Source organism: Haliotis cracherodii, unplaced genomic scaffold, assembly GCF_022045235.1.
Source record: "Haliotis cracherodii isolate W230 unplaced genomic scaffold, xgHalCrac1.p SCAF_7, whole genome shotgun sequence".
NCBI lineage: Eukaryota > Metazoa > Mollusca > Gastropoda > Lepetellida > Haliotidae > Haliotis > Haliotis cracherodii.
The window spans coordinates 63,022,925-63,044,313 of record NW_027266330.1 but is presented as its reverse complement, the minus strand read 5'-3'; the positions used below and the strand labels follow the sequence as shown (position 1 = coordinate 63,044,313).

Genomic DNA, 21,389 nt, shown 5'->3' with positions numbered 1-21,389 from the left:
AAATGAGAACAATAACATTCCCAAGCGGAAAACGCTGTGAGTAGATCACAGTTATCTTTGCTTATTCAGATGATGACCTTACACTTCGTTCGAAGCTGTCACTGACATGCAAGCATACTTGAGTTTGTTGATTTTAACGTCTTCAGTATCGGGTCGTATAATTAACACGAATGTTTTGGGCGAGCATTCTGATTTCTTTCTTCCAAATGGTACGGACAGGATATAAATTCAGCTGATAGATCAAGGAAACCGCAAATATTTTATTGCACAGCCGGGAACCCCGGCAGGGCGTGTGCCGACTGTTTGTCCGATATTCAAAGCGCGGCGCTAATTGACTTTTTAGATTTTCTTACAGGGGTCGTGCGTACTAACAACATGGCGCTTGAATTACGATCAGTTGAAATAATTCTTTAAAGCGATCTTGAGCGTTAATGCCGTCATCGGAACAAGTTGCTTATGCGTATGCATAGAAATGTCAACAGTGCCCATTTTGAGGCATATATCAATGTTCAAGCACAACCAGATTTGCAAACGGTTTCAGTTTGATATGTCAACGAAAGAAACTGTCTATGTATTTACACTTAAATATACTGAACCGCAAAAGAAACGTCACCATGGATAGAAAAATGAAAAACCTTATTTGTCTAAATACTGTAAACATACTTTGAAACATATTAAAAAGGTGAAACTTGGCAAAACTGATCATCAGGGTTGAAATTAAAGTGTCAAATGTTCTTACAGTGAAACACAACACCAGTGTCTGAGAAAATGGCATCACAAGTCAGTATCTCGTGTGCATTGATGATTGCCGGGCAACGTCGGTACATGGAATGGATGAGGCGGTTGATGAAGGCCATAGGCACTTGAGCCCACACTCTTAGGAATGCCTGACGCAGTTCAGCTGCAGTTGTCGGCCTTGGTCGGACGTCACTCAGCCGTCTTTGAATCTCGTCCCACAGGTGCTCAATGGGATTTAAATTGGGACTAGAGCGGCCACTGCATGGTTCTGATGCCAATCTGCTGGAGGAAGTCTCTTGTTGCTCTCGCAGTGTGGGCACGGGCGTTATTATGCTGAAACTCGTGGTTGCGGCGACGTGCCCAATGACTTGATCAATGTACCGACCTGCTGTGACACCATTGCCTCTCCCTAGACCGATGTTCTGGAAGACCACGGGGTCGACCCTCTGTGCAAGACCAATTCCACCCCACACCATGATGCTCGGACCACCCCACGAGTCTCTCTAAACAACACAAGCATCAAAACAACAGAACTCACTTGTATCGGGTTACCATGGCCGCTGCCGTGATCCATTTGGTCGATAGGTTATATTGTATTCTGCTTTGTTTTTTTATCACCAAATTTCATTTTTAAGGACAAGGTAATGTTAAATTATAGAAACTTCGACAAAAAAGATATTTAAATGACAACGTTTCATACAATGTTACTTGGGGTGACGTTTCTTTTGCGCTTCAGTACATATTTTGCATGGGTAATGAATAAAATATATAGTATTCTCTGTATATCTATACCTTAGTTATTATATACAGGTATATCAATACCTTAGTTATTATACACTGGTATATGAATATCTTATTTATTATTTACAGGTACAGCAATACCTTAGTTATTATATGAAGGTATAACCATACCATAGTTATTATTCACAGGTATGTCAATATCTTATTTATTATAAGGGGGAAGCCTTTTGGCAACCCTTAATGTAAAAATTACTCTAAATGTAAAAATATTTTACATTAAAGGTTGCGCGTTCACAATTCTTACAACTCTTTATGTAAAAATGCTCTTAATGTAAAAAGGGGTGGTCGGGTAGCCTAGTGGTTAAAGCGTTCGCTCGTCACGCCAGGTTCGATTCCCGACATAGGTACAATGTGTGTTACCGATTTCTGGTGTTCCCCGCCGTCATATTGCTGGAATATTGCTAAAAGCTGCGTAAAACCATACTCACCCACTCACTTAATGTAAAACGTTTTACATTTAGGGTTGCAGTGATAGATAATATTTTTTTTACATTTAGGGTTATCACTATAAAATAATACTTTTCGAACATTCATGAAATTTCGCAGATTTAATTAGTCGTTACTTTGTCTTGATATAAACTGACCAGGTGAGCTGTAAATGCTATCTTTCAACATAATCTATGAATATATCGTATTGGATTGTGAATAGATTTCGCATGACAGATGGCGCAAGCCGTACAAAGTCGGATGGCAATACGTCACATAAGACTTTCGGACATCGTGCATATATGAATTAAAAGTAAGCTAACTGGAACTGTCTTATGGGAAATTAATGAAGGCATGTCCCACAGTGTACAGCTACACCTACTTACATATCTGAAGGAAATTGATGTAGTAGTTTAGAAGTTGTCCAGACAAATTGAAATGACGAAGTAATAAAAGGCAATAACTCCGCCCAAAAGAAAAAGAAACACAATTGCAATGTGCCCAACAACATGTTGAAGCGGCCACGTGTACAAAGTTTAATTGAAATCAGTCATTCAGTTCAGAAGGAATTATCCGGAAAGTTATTTTCTGCGGACAGACCGTCACACAGACAGACACGCTGATTCCATTACACCCTAACGTCGTTGCAGGGGTACACTAGACTAATAATCTAATGAGATGATATTCACGAGGGATTTCAAAAGGAATTTCTGTAAATTACAAAATGGAGACTGTGAGACCATCTTGGATTTCTGAATGAGGTTATATTACTGTATGTTGTGCTGATCATCCACACCTAGTTTCACAAAGAGGACTTATTAGTATGGGAAAATAATCTTAAATAGGGTTAACTATCTAACTTTCGACCAATCAGAGGACTCCAATCCGTTGTTATTGTAATAAAATGTGCTTTGTGTGCAAAAGTATATCTAAATATCTTTTAACGAAATCGAACAACTAAGTTTTTATCAATCAGATGCCTCGGTTATATTGCCATGATTGTAAGAAAAACCTATTCGGTTGAGTCCTGAACGACATTGTACCTAAACACCAAATTTGAACAAAATCTCTGAATATCTACAGCTCTGTAGGTGCTCTTTCCGTTGCCATGGAAAGGTAGTAACGTAAGTAAAGTCATATTGCATAGTGTCCCTAGATACTCCTTTGTACCAAGATGTAAGAAAATCCGTCGTCACGTCAGTAACGACCCATTAAAAAACCTGGAAATAACGACGAGGTTGTCATTGTTGAGGGGTTGTTGGAATATGAAAGATGTTGTGCACTTTCACATGTCCCATGGCTCTACTATATGTTGTTCCTGAGTAAACGCGCAAAGTAAAGTTAAAGGAAGAATATATTATATTACGAATAATTGGTCTCCACTGTATTAAGTACTTGTAGGTCATGGGCCTTTTTGTATTAAACGAAATAAAATTTAGGTGCAAACAGTGTAAAATACAACACATTCCTTTGCATTTGTTTTTAAAAAATGCAGTTTTAACTTTATAGCATGTTATCAAATTGGAGTATTTGTGTTCTTACAGCATTGGCGTAAAGCAAGTACTTTGCTGTATTCATAATGATAATACTGCGATGACAGTAGTGTATTAAACTTCAGAATATTTGTAAAGATGTAAAATTTTGATTTATTGAAACTTTGCCTAAGATTGCTATAACATGGACAAATTAACAAAAAGTGATATTCCTTTCCAATATGGTTTAGGTTGCAAGCTTTACATTGTCTTTTAATTCACGATGAATACTGAAATATCGTCCACGTTCAATTTCTAAAGTGTGAGAAATAGTTTTCACGTGAAATGAAACGGAAGCAGCTGAATAGAACATCTACCATACTCAATTCTACCATATCTCTGAACCCCAAATTGTCAGCCCCGTATACAAGTATTGATGTTATATTTGTATCTAAACATTTGAAGTGAAAGTGAGGCGAGTATGGTTTCAAGGAATGTATACTAATCAACAGGACCAGGAACACCTTTCTTGCCTGAATTGGAATATTATTTAAAACATTCGACATCGGTAATCTATTGCTAAAATACAAACCAAGATTACTGTATCAAGTAACTACTTCAACCGCATGTCCATCATGATACCGTTTTTCACAACGTTATAAACCACCCCATTTACAATAGAAACCATGCAAGATATTCATTTGTCAGTTGTTGATGGTATTGACAAACACAATAAGGTCTTTCGCAATTAGAAGTAGAAATATATGAATAAATTACGCTGAATGACAGAATTTATGACAAAACAGTTATCAATAGATGAAGAATCTTTTCGAAACCTTTCGAACTGACATTCAGATATGTTATCAGGTGTTGCAGCCCAATACACAAGTCTTCTGTTTAAAATAGATGTAAAAACTTTACTGAGGATACTCAGGAGGCTTATCACTCTGTAGGAACAGAGGCCTCCCTTTCTTATGTAGTGGGATAATTACCCCAGTAGCCAAACATTCAGGGGCATTAAATGCTGTTAAATATTATTTCTAAATAAGGTATCATAACAGCGGGTGAACATTTTAGATATGCACTAAGAATGTCATCAAGACCTGCTGATTTATTATTTTTCTTGGCACTGATGCTTTCAAAAGATTCGGATCTGGTGATTGGGGAATCTAATATGTCAATTGTCAGTTCTATGTCCTCTACCTCACTAACATCATCCTAAATACCCATCTGTTCAGAATACAGACGAGTAATAGTCCCCCAGTCTTGTATATCAATAGGGTTGGGTCGTTGTGGTCCTCCAGACACACGCTTTATGATGTCCCAGAAATGTTTAGAGTCTACCGCTGCTGCATTTTCTAGGTCCATCCTTTTAAATTGTGCAAACTGGTCCTTCTTGATTGTACATAGTTATCTGTATTCATTGCAAACACTGTTATACTTAATAAGGTATGGGTTATCTTTTGTTTTTCTGAACGCATTTAAATAATGGCATCGTTCATATTTTTCACAGAGACATTCATCATCATCATCGGAGAACATATCACTCGATGCTAAAACATAATCTACGAGTATCACACTACACCCTTAATGACCAGTAAATGTTCAGTCACCGATTTGATAGTCAGTTCCAAATCTTCCATTCACAATATATATGTTCAGAATTTAACACATATCCAAAAGAGTTTTTCCAAAGTTCTTTAGTAATTTATCACAATAACATCTTTCCATCTCAAATTGTGTAAAACAAATTTACTAAGTAATCATTACCTTCTACATAGTGAATAGCATCGTTCTCCACATAGTCCAGCGTCACGCCGGTTCTGCTGTTCATGTCTCCAAGCACAATGGACCCGTGAAGATACGGAGTAGAATAGGTCTTCAGCAACCCATGCTTGCCGTAAAAGACGACTGTGCTTTTCGTAAGAGGCAACTTACGGGATCGGGTGGTCAGGCTCGCTGACTTGGTTGATGGTGTCATCGTATCCCAATTGCGTGGATCGATGCTCATGATGTCAATCACTGGATTGTCTTGTCCAGACTCGATTATTTACAGATCGCCGTCATATGGCTGGAATATTGCTGAGTACGGCGTTAAACTCTTCCAGTGTACTCAATAGAAAATACAGCAAATTGTCTTCCCAATTTTGTCAGTATTTGTTATTATACCAGGTCGATTTTCCGGTTGGATATATGTAAGTACACATAATGTATCTCTACTGAAACCAAACATACTCTTATCAAACAGAATGGTAATAGCATTTTATCCGTATCGAACATCAACAACACATCTTACCAGTGAATATTTTATCAAAAGAAGTATCCCTCCCGAATACAACTGAACAAAAAAAGTTTATATTTTTATAAAAATGTTACTCAAGTAATTTTCTATTGACTACGTTACATATAAAGCAACAATATCATACAAGAGAAACAAAGCCAATATCTGACATTTTATTGGTCAAACCTGCCAAATTCCTTTCAATGTTAGATATGCTTTTGCCGGTTGACTCGCTATAACAGCCCTGGCCACCCCGTTATCACCCTAAGGCTGAGTTAACCTTCGACCTTGACGGGAGCACCCGCTCCTGATCCACAGCTGACGATGTTCCACTTGAGTCGCGATCTGATGCTCATCACCTCCCAGATTAGTAGCTGGCATGTCCTCAGTAACAAGCCTGATATTCTTATTATAACCTCTCTTGTTCTGAGAAAAGTCAGTTTCTCGGGCTGTCTCTTATTACGAATGAATACAAGAAACCCGGCAAAAACAACAAAAAATGTGCAAATAGCAAAACTTACCCTTTATTTCTAATCAAACTTTGTTTTTTATGAATCTTTTACAATAAGGGACGATATGTACGATATTAACCCATAATGTAAAAAAATATTTTTACTCAAGGGTTTAACAGTGCTCTCTCTCCCCTGAAGCCGCTATATATTTCAGACGCTGTACTCGTCGTAAATGTCATGGCCATTGCGATAGCATGCGCATATCCTGCTAGTGTTTCAACCGACAAAAGTAACTCTGTATGATCTGAGGGACGATTCCTGCCAATAAGCAACTTAAACCTGACCCTACATAAATGTTGTGAGGCGCATGTTTACCTGAGGGACGATTCCTGCCCATAAGCAACTTAAACCTGACCCTACATAAATGTTGTGAGGCGCATGTTTACCTGAGGGACGATTCCTGCCCATAAGCAACTTAAACCTGACCCTACATAAATGTTGTGAGGAGCACGTTTACCTGAGGGACGATTCCAGACCGTAAGCAACTTAAACCTAACCCTACATTAATGTTGTGAGGGGCACGTTTACCCGAGGGACGATTTCTGCCCATAAGCAACTTAAACCTGACCCTACATAAATGTTGTGAGGGGCACGTTTACCTGAGGGACGATTTCTAACAGTAAGCAACTTAAACCTGACCCTACATAAATGTTGTGAGGAGCACGTTTACCTGAGGAACGATTCCAGACCGTAAGCAACTTAAACCTAACCCCACATAAATGTTGTGAGGGGCACGTTTACCTGAGGGACGATTTCTAACAGTAAGCAACTTAAACCTGACCCTACATAAATGTTGTGAGGAGCACGTTTACCTGAGGGACGATTCCTGCCCATAAGCAACTTAAACCTAACCCTACATAAATGTTGTGAGGGGCAAAAGAAAGTTAAATTTGATTATTTCTATGTAACCATCTTTCATCCTTGCAACAGTTTGTGAAAGGTAATATGTGGCACGGTGATTCTGTGTAAAAATAAACGACTGAGGTAACAAATGTAAGACATTAAATTTGTGACAATAAAATCAAATTTATTTATTTTCCAGGATACGATGTCTTAGATACCCATAGGCAGTAGTCTATCCTATGAAATGTATTTATTTTCATTTTCCAAACGTCTTAAATCAAATTATATTTAAAAAAATAAAACCATGTAAAATTATTCTTTGATTGCCAACTAAGCGCTAGTTCAATTATGGGCTATAATAGCCCTAACTTCGGCACTGATCGGCACATGTGCCAGTAAAAAGTGCCAGTGAGCTAACCCACATTTCTGTGTTATTGTTTTTATAATCCCCTTTCAGCAACAGCTCTGTTGTGGCGAGACTGACCCTTATCTGATAGAACCGGGGGTCAGGAGACATAGACTTACACAGGCTTTTCCCAAAGCATTGATAACATTGTTGTGTCTTATTATAGTACTTATTCACATATATTATACTTATTCACATGTTAAATAGGTAGTATAGGTAGTATATAACACCCTGTTCATATAATATTCTTGTTTCAAAAGTAAATACCGTGAGAGGAGTTTGACCAAGAAAGTCTATACTGTGGGGGTTTATAGTTAGATTGAACTCTTTCACAAATATTCTCCAAACAGTTAAGATCTCCTGAATTATGTTTCCTTTAATTTCCCCACCACCAACCCCTCTAGCCACCTATATTTAGGTACATTTTAGTTCACTGCTCTGTTTCACCACGCCAGTCTCCCGTCAACACGTCAAGGCCAAATGATGACAGCACTTTTGTAATCTGATACCACATCCCCAAATAAACCGTAGCGCGGTCCCGGAACGAATCCCTTCAGTGAAGGTCCACATGAACAGATCTCCCACTTCCTAACTGATAAAGACGAGGACGGCTGGTTAATTAATCTGCAAGCTGTCTGTAACAGACGACACTTTTGTTACTTCCGGCTGGGAATGCATTTACATTATACAATATCATCTTCAATTAGTTCCACCTATTATATCATCAAGCGTGCCAAATGAAAAAGGTAAAGCCATATAGAAAGTAAAGATATATATCAGTGTGTTCTTGTTTTTTCGTGCATTTGTTCCTCATCAAATAATATTTTAAACCAAATGAGCATAACATTGCTTGAAGCTAATTTATATAATATGATTCATAGGATCAGTAGTTTGACCTTTCTGTAGTTCTTTTGTATGCCCGTCTTTTACAAATGTTATATAATGTTACCAATGATCAAAGTTTCATTTGAAACAAAATAAGAAACATGGTTGCATATTACCATTAAATGTAAGTTAAATACAACACATTGGTAAAGAAATATATTTCCAAGGGTAAACACGATTATCTTAGTAGTAAAGTCAACAAAATTACAGTCACATCATATGCTTCTTCTGCATAACTCCCAACCTGTAAAATTGATCTTATGCATGTTGTTATTCATTTCGCTCTGCAACCTGTCTCGGAAACTATATTTCTTCCCTTTAACACCGGGGTTTTCTCTATCCAAACGTCCCTTTCGAAATAGCCTGAAAACTTAGTGGCACATGTGGGAGCCCCGCATGTTTCGCATGGAAATACGTGTTTGAAATATTATTATCACTTTACTACTCGTTAAGGCATAAAATAAAGTAAAAAGAGTAGCGCAATATCCTGTCTTGGAAACTACATAGCTTCCCTCTACCCCAGGGTGTTGTCTATGCAAACGTCCGTATGAAAATAGCCTGAAAACTTAGTGGCACATCTGGGAGGCTCGCATGTTTCGCATGGAAATAGTTTAAAATACGGGTTTGAGATAGTATAATCTCTTTCCTCGACCATTAAGCCATAACATTTCTTTAAAGGACTCCCTCTATACCCTCTCTTGGAAGCAGGATTTGTTTTCAAAATGCCACTTTGGGAAACATGTACATTGTCACGTGTTAGTTTGTAGTAATTTATTAAAATAGAGGCGTTTCTTTGCGTCATGTTCGAGGATATAATATGTCCAGGGTTTTGTTTAAAATGGGTTTCAAATGGTTTTCGATTAGTATGTGCTCAAATGTGAAACGGAAAATATTATAATTTCACAAAGAAGAGTACTCCACGTAACCTTAATGTCAGGGACAATACGTGTTGAATGACGGTGGGGTGCAGGGCGTTTCGGTTTAGTCTTTATCCTATGCGCAGTGGAAATGAGTATCTATTGTTCTTTGTATGTAAAATACATCATTGTAGGTTAAAATAAGTTACAGATAATAATTTATTTGAATATTACATTTTCTCATGTTATGTTATATTATCTGATGTCAGTAAAATATATTATGGAAGGAAGGAGATAATACTGTTTCATACCTGTATTTTCAACTCTTTCCATGCTCCCCGATTCGTCACTACTATTTCCAAAGGGACGTTGTACAGATAACCTCCCCAGTGTAAAAACGGGGGTATAGAGCGACTCCTTTCACGTTATGTTATACATGAACAGTCAAGGAGGGAGAAAATAATATTTCAAACCCGTTTTTTAAACTATTTCCATGCGAAAAACGCGAGGCTCCAAAATGTGCCACTAAGTTTATAAGCTATTTCAATAGGGACGTTTGCACAGATAGCCCCCGTGTTAAAGAGAAGCTATATAGTTATCCAAACGATGTACAGAGCGATTCCTTTTACGTTACTTTATGCCTAAATAGTTAAGGAAGGTGAAAATAGTTTTTCAAATCAGTTTATAAGTGCACTTAATACACGTGTATGGTGTTATACGCTTCAACGGCTATATCACGGCGAGGGGTAGCTGCAGGAATGGGCTTCATTCGACAGATTACCCCGATGAAAGGAATCGAGCTCGGCAGTTTCGGCGTGACGTGCCAAAACTTGATTGAGACACTGAGCTACCTTATCGCTAATATGGACATATTTTCTTCACACATATTACATTCACAAATATTACCGCGCACACTGGAATCTGTCGAGGCAGGACTTTGACTCATCAGCATTTGTAATACAAGGCGATATCAGTTGCGCCGAATGTACTATGATTCATAATACTAGTTCTTTGAACTTTGTTTCTATTCACATGTGTTATCATCTGTTATAATATTCCTTAAACGGACCTCTGTCTTAATCAGACTTACTTTTGACTCCACAACAAGTAAAACGTTCATTTCGCCTGGATGTCAAAACAATGACTCAATGAAGTCCAAAGCAGATAGTCCACTGCACTGCACTGCACAATACACATTGAACGTCAAAAGCCCATTGCATGAATGCACAATGCGGATGCGATAGGGTAATGCTCTCAAATGTTGTAGGCAAAAGGAATTTCAAAGCTTTGTACTTATAGATTGCGGTGTTCTCAGCATTCCAGAGAATTCTGCGCTCGTCCTTATGGTAGACGACACCAAATGCATGGTGATAAATCATGATTGGAGATCTCCATTTGTTGGTTTGTTGTTTAACGCCACACTCACCAGTATTCCAGCTATACGACGGCGTCTGTAAATAATCGAACCTGCACCAGACAATCCAGTGATTAACATCATGAGCATCGATCTACACAATTGGGATACGATGACATACATCAACTTAGTCAGCGAGTCTGACCATCCAATATCGTTAGTCGCCTTTTACGCCATGCATGGGTTTCTGAAGACCAATTCTAACATGGCGCTTCACGGGTTAATATTGTTAGTAGCGTGTGACCACGCCTGTATGAACACCACCAAGCCAATAGTCCTTCATTTCCCAATGAACGTCCGTATGCTGCGTGATTGCGTTGTCAATTCGAATTACGAATTCCCCGATGTCTAACAATAACATCAAAGAGGGTCGGAATTTGCTCACGTGAGAAGGCACTGTCTTCATCTGACAGCCTACCTACCCATAAACCTACAAACGTTAAAAATACTTTAACAAAATAAATTTCATTAAAATTTCCACTTAAAGAACGATTTTGTAAATTCTGTAATTGTGATACTGTTGAAGATGAAGTTCATTTTTAATCTTACTCTGATCTTAGATTTTGAGAAAGATGTAGCTTCCCTAGATTTGATTTTATATACGTAGTAGTTGAAAAGCTTGTACATTAATTTAATGTCAAGTTCTACTTTTCTTAACTCCCTCGCCGCACTTCGATCTGAAATGCATAATTGGCGTCTCATCGACCATGGCAGGTATTTACAGGTTGTTACAATTAGCAATGCCCGTCATTGGAATCGGCCAGATGTTGTATTTTTAGTAATGTATTGGGTATTGTTCGTCATACATGATGTGACACACTAAAGCAATATTTTCGCCTTCGTTAAAGGTACCAAAAAAACTAGAGATGTAATGATGATTTCCACCGATATTGTGCAGTCTGGATTAGAATTGAACTAAAGGGTTTGGCAATGACACTATGGTCATATAATTTCGTCTACCGTAAACAAACCATTTAATCGACTTAGAATTGATGAAGTATGTAACTAACTCTTCTGACAAACACTAAATGTATTTTGATATTAAAAAGTACAGAACATTGAAAAAATCTCAAGTAGTCGGCGTGAGAGTTCTGTAGTCAGATGGTCAGCTGGGGGCCTCCCGTATTTCTACTGCCCTGTAATACGGGATCTGGCGAGGGAGACTTGCCCCCAGTCTATGTAACCCAACTCTCTCTTGGGTTCACGCTTACTGGCACTTCTTTGTGGCTCCCGGCACACGGTACATCAAGGTCGTTGTGAAGAATTCTACTGAGCAGGGGCAGGAGCCCCACTGGGACGACACGATACAGAGCCTGTCCTACGTGGACATGTTCGTCGACGACGTCCACAGTGCAACGCTGTCACAGGGGAGGACAGCCGACTAGACCTTGGAGGTGAGTCCGGTTGCCAAGTCTTTTAGAAAATAAGCACTCCTGATACATCAGCTCGCGTGCACAATGTTTTCTTGATGCAATAGTCCAGCTGCTGCTGTCTATAAATAATCGAATCTTGACCAGATAATCCAATGATGGTCATTGCTTTACGCAACTGAGATACGATGACATGTATCATCCAAGTCTGACCACCCGATCCCTTAAGTCGCATGGGTTGCTGAAGACAAGCTCAAACCCGGATTGTGCCAATTCATTTCATCCGACAATTTTCGACAGTTGCAGATATTTAATGAGATTGCGAACTAAGTGTTGACGCAGGGATGAGTTGGAATGTTAGATCGCATTAAAGGAACAGTGGTGTAGCCTTGTGGTTAGAGCCTTCACTCGTCCCGTCACTGCTCGACTCCCCCAGTGATACAAGGTGTGAGGCGTGATACAGTTTTCCTCAAATGATCCGATTTGTCTGTTATGCGTTTCGGATCGGACCGCCTCCGTGGTCAAGTTTTAGAGCGCCCGTCCGCCCGGAGAGCGGAAGGTTCGGGGTTCGAACCCCGGTCATACCAAAAGACGTTAAAATAAACTTGTTGTTACCCTGCCTGGCGCTCGGCATTAAGGGGATAGAGCAAAGACTCGTCGGCTCGGAGTCAGTATACTGTGTCTGAGTGGGATATTCATGTTAAACTGCGGCATGGTATCTCAGTGAGCTAGCACTATAAATCGGCATCAGTCCGGACTAGTACAAGCAGCCACATACACACGTGCATGCACGTCGCTTTATAAGTGCAGTAATCGTGCACGCGACGTTAAACCCAATTTCAACCTTACCCGCTGAGGATAAGTAAACCTTATTCAAGATATACTCATGAGACAAAAAACGGGACATCGAAATATTACAGAAATATGTATGTGTTGTGTAAAGAAGTGTCAACACCTTATTTTCATTGAAAACCTGGTGTGTTCTCTGCATTGCCAAACAATCTCCGGGCGTCAAACACGAGCTTCCCTTTAAGTCGCTTCTTTAGTTCTCAGTGCATGCCAAGTCTGAACTGTCATGTCATCGTGTTTCATGCGTGGAGCCTCTGTGGCGAGCGTCATCATCCCCCGCCAGAAGGGAGGCTTTGTGGTGAGTCAGAAGACAGACCTCGGCCTCGTGGACTCAAGGGAAAGATGCAAGGTCACCAGCATTGCGAAGGTCGAGGCCGACGCCAATATGTTAAATGACGGCAAAGTGGATACTTCCGGTAGACTCTGGATTGGTAAGTTCACGTTCTTGTGTCTCGTGTTGAGTGAGTTAGTAGTGAGTGAATTTATGTATGTATGTATGTATATATGTATGTATATATGGATGTATATATGGATGGATGGATGGATGGATGGATGGAAAAGGAACTAGATGAGCTAGATAAAATGTTTGTTTTTTATTGCAGCTGAAAGGCATGCATGGAATGGTTGTTGAATGCCTTTTTATTTCAAAATCAAAAAGGAAAAAGGGATGATCGGGTAGCCTGGTGTTAAAGCGTTTGCTCGTCACGCCTAAGACCCAGGTTCGATTCCTCACATGGGTACAATGTATGAATCCCATTTCTGCTGTCCCCCGCCATGATATTGCTGGAATATTGCTTCATGCGGCGTAAAGCAATACTCACTCACTCACCCACTCACCCAAGGCGGTGAAAACTAAAACTTACTTACTCATTATGAGTGAGTGAGTTAAAAATTATCGTCGCAACGGTGTTATTTCAGCCATATAGTGACTACTCATAATGTATTATACAGACCAATTTCAATTGGCCAACTCCCGTAACACCAAATGCAAGCTTACACAGGTGCAGCGATCTTTCAGACAAGGTGCTTTATTAAAAAAGCGAGTACATTTGATATTATTTATATGTTTGTTTGTTTGTTTGTTTGTCATTAAACGCCGTACTCATCAGTATTTCAGCTATATGATGGCGATCTGTAAATAACATTGTGAGTATCGATCCAAGCAATTGGATCTCCTAATCTCCACCCGGATCTTCACGGGTCTGATATTATATGTAAGAATAACTACCTGATAGTTTCTACCAAGGGTCGTGTGTCTGTGGCAAGGGTATTCCTGACCCCAACACGTGGCCGAAGCTTCAGGGCTCATTGTACAGCCTGGATAGTGATGGCAGCGTCAAAAAACACATCAGTAACATCACCATCAGCAACGGCATGGACTGGACTGACGACAACAGCGTCATGTACTACATCGACTCCATCCCCAGGCAGGTCTGGGCCTTCGACTTTGACATCACAGCTGGGGCCATCAGTAAGTAGACTCTGGCACTCCCAGCAACCAGGGTACACGTTCTGTCTTGTGTGTTGTTCAGTGTCCCAATGATGCAGCTGCATGTAAATTCTGCAAATTTGATTCCCCACATTCCCCACATGTTGAAAGCGCATCTCTGGTGTACCCCGCCGTGATATTGCTTGAATACTGCTAAATGCGGCGTAACACCATACTAACACACACACTCACATCTAGTGGGTAACGATATTCTAGTCTACCATGTAATTTCTTCTCTCACCATTGTAAGACTCTGGGGCTTCCTGGTGTGTTGAGAGCGTCTTCCCGGCGGCGTCTTACCAAAATACGTTATACGCTCGAGTCTGGTACTCGCTGTGTTCCTGCCTGGCGGCGTCATACCAAAATACGTTATACACTCGCGTCTGGTACTCGCTGTGTTCCTGCCTGGCGGCGTCATACCAACATACGTTATACACTCGCGTCTGGTACTCGCTGTGTTCCTGCCTGGCGGCGTCATACCAACATACGTTATACACTCGCGTCTGGTACTCGCTGTGTTCCTGCCTGGCGGCGTCATACCAAAATACATTATACACTCGCGTCTGGTGCTCGCTGTGTTCCTGCCTTGCGGCGTCATACCAACATACGTTATACATTCGCGTCTGGTACTCGCTGTGTTCCTGCCTGGCGGCGTCATACCAAAATACATTATACACTCGCGTCTGGTGCTCGCTGTGTTCCTGCCTGGCGGCGTCATACCAAAATACGTTATACACTCGCGTCTGGTATTCGCTGTGTTCCTGCCTGGCGGCGTCATACCAACATACGTTATACACTCGAGTCTGGTACTCGCTGTGTTCCTGCCTTGCGGCGTCATACCAACATACGTTATACACTCGCGTCTGGTACTCGCTGTGTTCCTGCCTGGCGGCGTCATACCAAAATACATTATACACTCGCGTCTGGTACTCGCTGTTTGCCTGCCTTGCGCTCGTTATTTGGGGATAATGCAATGACTGCAACAAAAGTATGTGTAAGAATTAATGTGGCAGTTAAACAGTACAGTACAATCATGAGTGACAGTGTGTATGAAAAGTGTATACTACAACATCTGTATCTCTTTCATCAAATATCTCAAGGTGTTTTCAGGGCAGTTAATCTTCCCATTCATCTGCAACATGTATCATATTTTAAAATCAATTCTGTTTGTTTGTTGCTTAACGCCGCACTCAGCAATATTTCAGTAATAATCGAGTCTGGACCAGACAATCCAGTGATTGACATCATGAACATCGATGCACGCAATTGGGTAACGATAACTGAATCAAACAAGCCAGCGACCCTGACCACCCGATCCCGTTAGTCGTCTCTTACGACAAGCATAGTTGCCATTTACGGCAAGCATGGGCTGCTTGAAGACCTATTCTACCCCGGACACCTTGAATGTTATAACCTTGATCAAACAGAGTCGTATGACGCTCTTTGAAATCTTGGTAAAAAGGGCATGCGCGATTGTATCTCAAAAGTTGTGAAATGTAAACACCAAAGGCTGGAGCTGATCAAAGGAAAGTTGACTATTTGAAAGTTGACACTCACTCACCAAGAGAATTTCAACTGAGTACTTGTTGATTTCAATTGCTCTCCTATAACCTTTAGCTGACCCTTCAGATTCTTCAAAGTTTTGTCTTTGTAATACAAGAGGATGGACAGCAATATGTAACGTGAAGGTTTTCCACAAATGACCTAACATGTGAGATCCCAAATTGTCTCCAGCTACTCATGATAATCCTTTGATGTAAGCAGCTTCCCTAAAACAAACTCATCCCAGATTTCTGACAATACATTTTGGGCACGAAATGCCCTCAGATACCACTTTCTTACGATAGACAGCTAGCTCGGACCTATTACGGACATAAATGTGGCTAAAGTGTAGTAAATATGGAACTATTGTAGACATAAAGGTGGCTAAAGTGTAGTACATACGGATCTATTGTAGACATAAAGGTGGCTAAAGTGTAGTAAATATGGAACTATTGTTGACATAACGGTGGCTAAAGTGTAGTAAATACTGACCTATTGTGGAAAAAACGGTGGCTAAAGTGTAGTAAATACGGATCTATTGTGGACATAACGGTGGCTAAAGTGTAGTAAATACGGATCTATTGTGGACATAACGGTGGCTAAAGTGTAGTAAATACGGACCTATTGTGGACATAACGGTGGCTAAAGTGTAGTAAATATGGAACTATTGTAGACATAAAGGTGGCTAAAGTGTAGTAAATACGGATATATTGTGGACATATAGGTGGCTAAAGTGTAGTAAATACGGATCTATTGTTGACATAAAGGTGGCTAAAGTGTAGTACATACGGATCTATTGTGGACATAAAGGTGGCTAAAGTGTAGTAAATATGGAACTATTGTTGACATAACGGTGGCTAAAGTGTAGTAAATACTGACCTATTGTGGACAAAACGGTGGCTAAAGTGTAGTAAATACTGATCTATTGTGGACATAACGGTGGCTAAAGTGTAGTAAATACGGACCTATTGTGGACATAACGGTGGCTAAAGTGTAGTAAATATGGATATATTGTGGACATAACGGTGGCTAAAGTGTAGTAAATACGGACCTATTGTGGACATAAAGGTGGCTAAAGTGTAGTAAATATGGATTTATTGTAGACATAAAGGTGGCTAAAGTGTAGTAAATATGGATATATTGTGGACATAACGGTGGCTAAAGTGTAGTAAATACTGACCTATTGTGGACATAACGGTGGGTAAAGTGTAGTAAATACAGATCTATTGTGGACATAACGGTGGCTAAAGTGTAGTAAATATGGAACTATTGTAGACATAACGGTGGCTAAAGTGTAGTAAATACGGATATATTGTGGACATAAAGGTGGCTAAAGTGTAGTAAATACGGATCTATTGTTGACATAAAGGTGGCTAAAGTGTAGTACATACGGATCTATTGTGGACATAACGGTGGCTAAAGTGTAGTAAATATGGAACTATTGTTGACATAACGGTGGCTAAAGTGTAGTAAATACTGACCTATTGTGGACAAAACGGTGGCTAAAGTGTAGTAAATACGGATCTATTGTGGACATAAAGGTGGCTAAAGTGTAGTAAATACGGATCTATTGTGGACATAACGGTGGCTAAAGTGTAGTAAATACGGACCTATTGTGGACATAACGGTGGCTAAAGTGTAGTAAATATGGATATATTGTGGACATAACGGTGGCTAAAGTGTAATTAATATGGATCTATTGTGGACATAACGGTGGCTAAAGTGTAGTAAATACGGATCAATTGATTGCTTTTTCTTTGCTGAACCCAATGGAGTTACTACCTCAAATGACCTGTGAAGATCCGGGGTAGAATAGGTCTTCACTAACCCATGCTTGTCGTAAAAGGCGACTTTGCTTGTCGTAAAAGGTGACTAACGGGATCGGGTGGTCAGGCTCGCTGATGTGGTTGACACACCGATCCCAATTGCGTGAATCGATGCTCATGATGTCAATCACTAGATTGTCTAGTCGAGACTCGATTATTTTACAGACCGCCGTCATGTAGGTGGAATATTGCTGAGTGCGGCGTTAAACAACGAGCAAACAGACAATACTACCTCAATTGCATGCTGGTACAGGATTATCTTGTGTTATCCAGGCAACAAGAGCTCAGCTCAGCTCCACTGAAATCCCAGATCTGGGTTACCCGGATGGAATGACCGTTGATACGGAGGGGAAATTATGGGTGGCCTGTTTTGACGCTGGGAAAGTTGTCCGACTGGACCCCGAGACTGGTAAGTGGTGTAAATATGAGCGACACATGAACATTTGAACATCTAAAAGCAAGCCTATCTTCCAATATTTATCAAAGATTGGATCTCACATTGTCTTATTACCCTTACGGGCTAAAATAAATGATATATCATTTTGATATTTGCACAATGTGCAATTAGTGATTCTTGAAGCTGATTGGTCAGTTAAACAAAGATACATTTTTTTTGGACGGTGGGGCTTTCTTTCTCTCATTGAGGTCATTCATTAACCCAAAGCATTCATTCTTAGTTTCCCGTGCTGCAATATCATAGATGCGAATTTTAAGACCAGAAACATGGTTTCATATCAACGACATGATTTCAGATTATATTCAACATAGCATTTATTTCACATGATTTTCAGTTTCCAATAAACATAATTACAAAATCCAAAACTACGTCTGCGTTCTTTGGCTGACAATTTGACACCTGTCAAAGTAAATGACCTTGTTAAAGTGGACGGTCGGCCACGCCCATGGACGCATGCAGTGGGGCGACGCCATACTGATAACTGATTCCGATAAAAAGGACTATTTACCGTATTCGGAAAGTCAGTCAAAAACATGTCACTGTGATCACCCCCGTGAACTGGCACCCAAGGTGTGGTCTCAACCTGGGGACGAATGTTGTCTGGTGGCTGTGTTCAAATTGTATCAGGGTATTGTCTGGTAGCCGTGTACAAGTTGTAACAGAATGTTGTCTGGTGGCCGTGTACAAGTTGCATCAGAATGTTGTCTGGTGGCCGTGTACACGTTGTATCAGAATGTTGTCTGGTGGCCGTCTACAAGTTGTATCAGGATGTTGTCTGGTGGCCGTGTACACGTTGTATCAGAATGTTGTCTGGTGGCCGTCTACAAGTTGTATCAGGATGTTGTCTGGTGGCCGTGTACAAGTTGTATTAGAATGTTGTCTCGTGGCCGTGTACAAGTTGCATCAGAATGTTGTCTGGTGGCCGTGTACACGTTGTATCAGAATGTTGTCTGGTGGCCGTGTACAAGTTGCATCAGAATGTTGTCTGGTGGCCGTGTACACGTTGTATCAGAATGTTGTCTGGTGGCCGTCTACAAGTTGTATCAGGATGTTGTCTGGTGGCCGTGTACAAGTTGTATTAGAATGTTGTCTCGTGGCCGTGTACAAGTTGTATCAGAATGTTGTCTGGTGGCCGTGTACAAGTTGTATCAGAATGTGATCTGGTGGCCGTGTACAAGTTGTATCAGAATGTTGTCTGGTGGCCGTGTACAAGTTGTATCAGAATGTTCGCCCGCGAGACATTTGCGATGATGACAGTTCATTTTATCTTGCACCCAACACACAGTTCCATGTCAAATCTGGCAGAATTGGCGTTAACGCCAACCAGTTGGTAGAAACAAGCTCGGTTTACTCCGGGGCTGGACTATCTACTAACAAAACGTTGACGAAACATAGCGCTGGGAAAAGAATGTTTGTTTGTTGTCTAACGCCGCACCCAGCAAAATATCCCAGCTATATGACGGCTGTCTGAACATAATCGCTTTTGGACCAGACATCATGAGCATCGATCCACACAATTTATCCATGTCAATGATCCTGACCACACGATCCCGTTAGTCAAATCCGGGTTCGAATGTGTTTTCAGTAACCCATGCTTGCTGTAAGAGGCGACTAACGGGATCGGGTGGTCAGGCTTGCTGACTTTGATGCATGTCATCGATCCCAATTTCGTAGATCGATGGTCATGATGTCAATCATTGGATTGTCTGATCCAGACTTAATTATATACAGACCGCCGTCATATAGCTGGAATATTGCTGAGTGTGGCTTTAAACAACGAACAAACCAGGGAGAAACCACAAGCTGCAATTGATCATCAGCAACCCATATTTGTTGTAAGAGGCGGCTAACGGGATCAGGTGGTCAGGCTCTGTGGCTTTGTTGATGCATGTCATCGTATCCCAATATTCTTTAGATCGATGCTCAAGATGTTAATCGGTCGATTGTCTGGGCCTGACGTTTACAAACGTACAGACCGCCGTCATATATCTGGAATTTCGCGGAGTGCAGCAGGCAAAACAAGTCATACACATATTACAGTGGTAACTACATGTTCTCAATATATTAGCAAATGATTTGAGTTGGTTGAAAGTAATGATATGTTTGTCCATCCAGGAAAAGTGATCCGAACTGTCAAGTTCCCATGTGAAAAGATTACTTCCTGTTGTTTCGGCGGGGACGACTTCACCGACCTCTACGTCACGTCATCGAAGTACCTGATGACCGCAGCAGAACTGGAGGCAACACCATTGGCTGGCTCAGTCTTCAAGGTCACAGGGTTAGGAGTTCGAGGTCGCAAAGCTAACATGTTCTCTGGCTAAATGTTTTCCCGTTCAATGCATTTTCAAGGATAAATGTTTTCAACTATTTGTAAATCTGATCTCAATGTTTTATTCAGGGAGACTGATTTTTGCAAAATAAAGCTAACGAAACACAAGGCCTTGTTTTATATATACATGTTACTGGTTTGTAGACGTTGCTGCGTGTAGATTCCCAAATTGAAACGGTATGTTAACTCAGAAATCTGTACGCAACAGACCCTAGTGTGAAACCAACAAAAAACAAGTGGAATACGATTAACAATTGTATAACAAAGTAAACTAGGTTTAAAAATCAACACAAATTACTGCACAGCAAGTTCGGTGACAGTACATAATACAGTGGTAGTACATTATTCAGTGGCAATATATGATATGATGGCAGTGGTCAGTATCAAATACAAAAATACAGTGGTGATAGCAAAAATCTCGGATCATTATGAATATTCACCCAGCAACGACACCAGCTTCCGAGACGGAAATCAGGGTCGATGAGCGATCCTCACAAGAAAGCTGGTTCAGAAAAGCGTGAGAGATACGTAAACACTCCCCCTTATATACAACCTAACAAACAACTTGAAATTTCCATATCGTGCCTTCACCACATAGAACATTACAGAAATTTCGGTAACATACTATCATCGTCAGCGGCATACCGGACCGGAAGTTTACACACCACACCAGCATCTATATATAATAATTTCCTGACGTCTGATCACTGTCCAAACACAATGCAGTGAGCGTCTACCGACTCCGAACATAAACAATGCAACACAACTACAATCACTGTTTAACAATAAAATACGCTGCCATATAACAACGGTGTGTTCAAAACCATAGAGTCAGTGCTTTAATTAAATAAGAATCAATATTTTGAAAAGACGATATCTGTCTGCATATGCA

General features: G+C 40.4%; 1 pseudogene; it reads left to right on the top strand.

The window, feature by feature from the left end:
• The first annotated feature begins 10,979 nt into the window (after positions 1 to 10,979).
• On the top strand, positions 10,980 to 20,561 carry LOC139449079 (regucalcin-like; annotated as a pseudogene).
• The last annotated feature ends 828 nt before the right edge of the window (positions 20,562 to 21,389 follow it).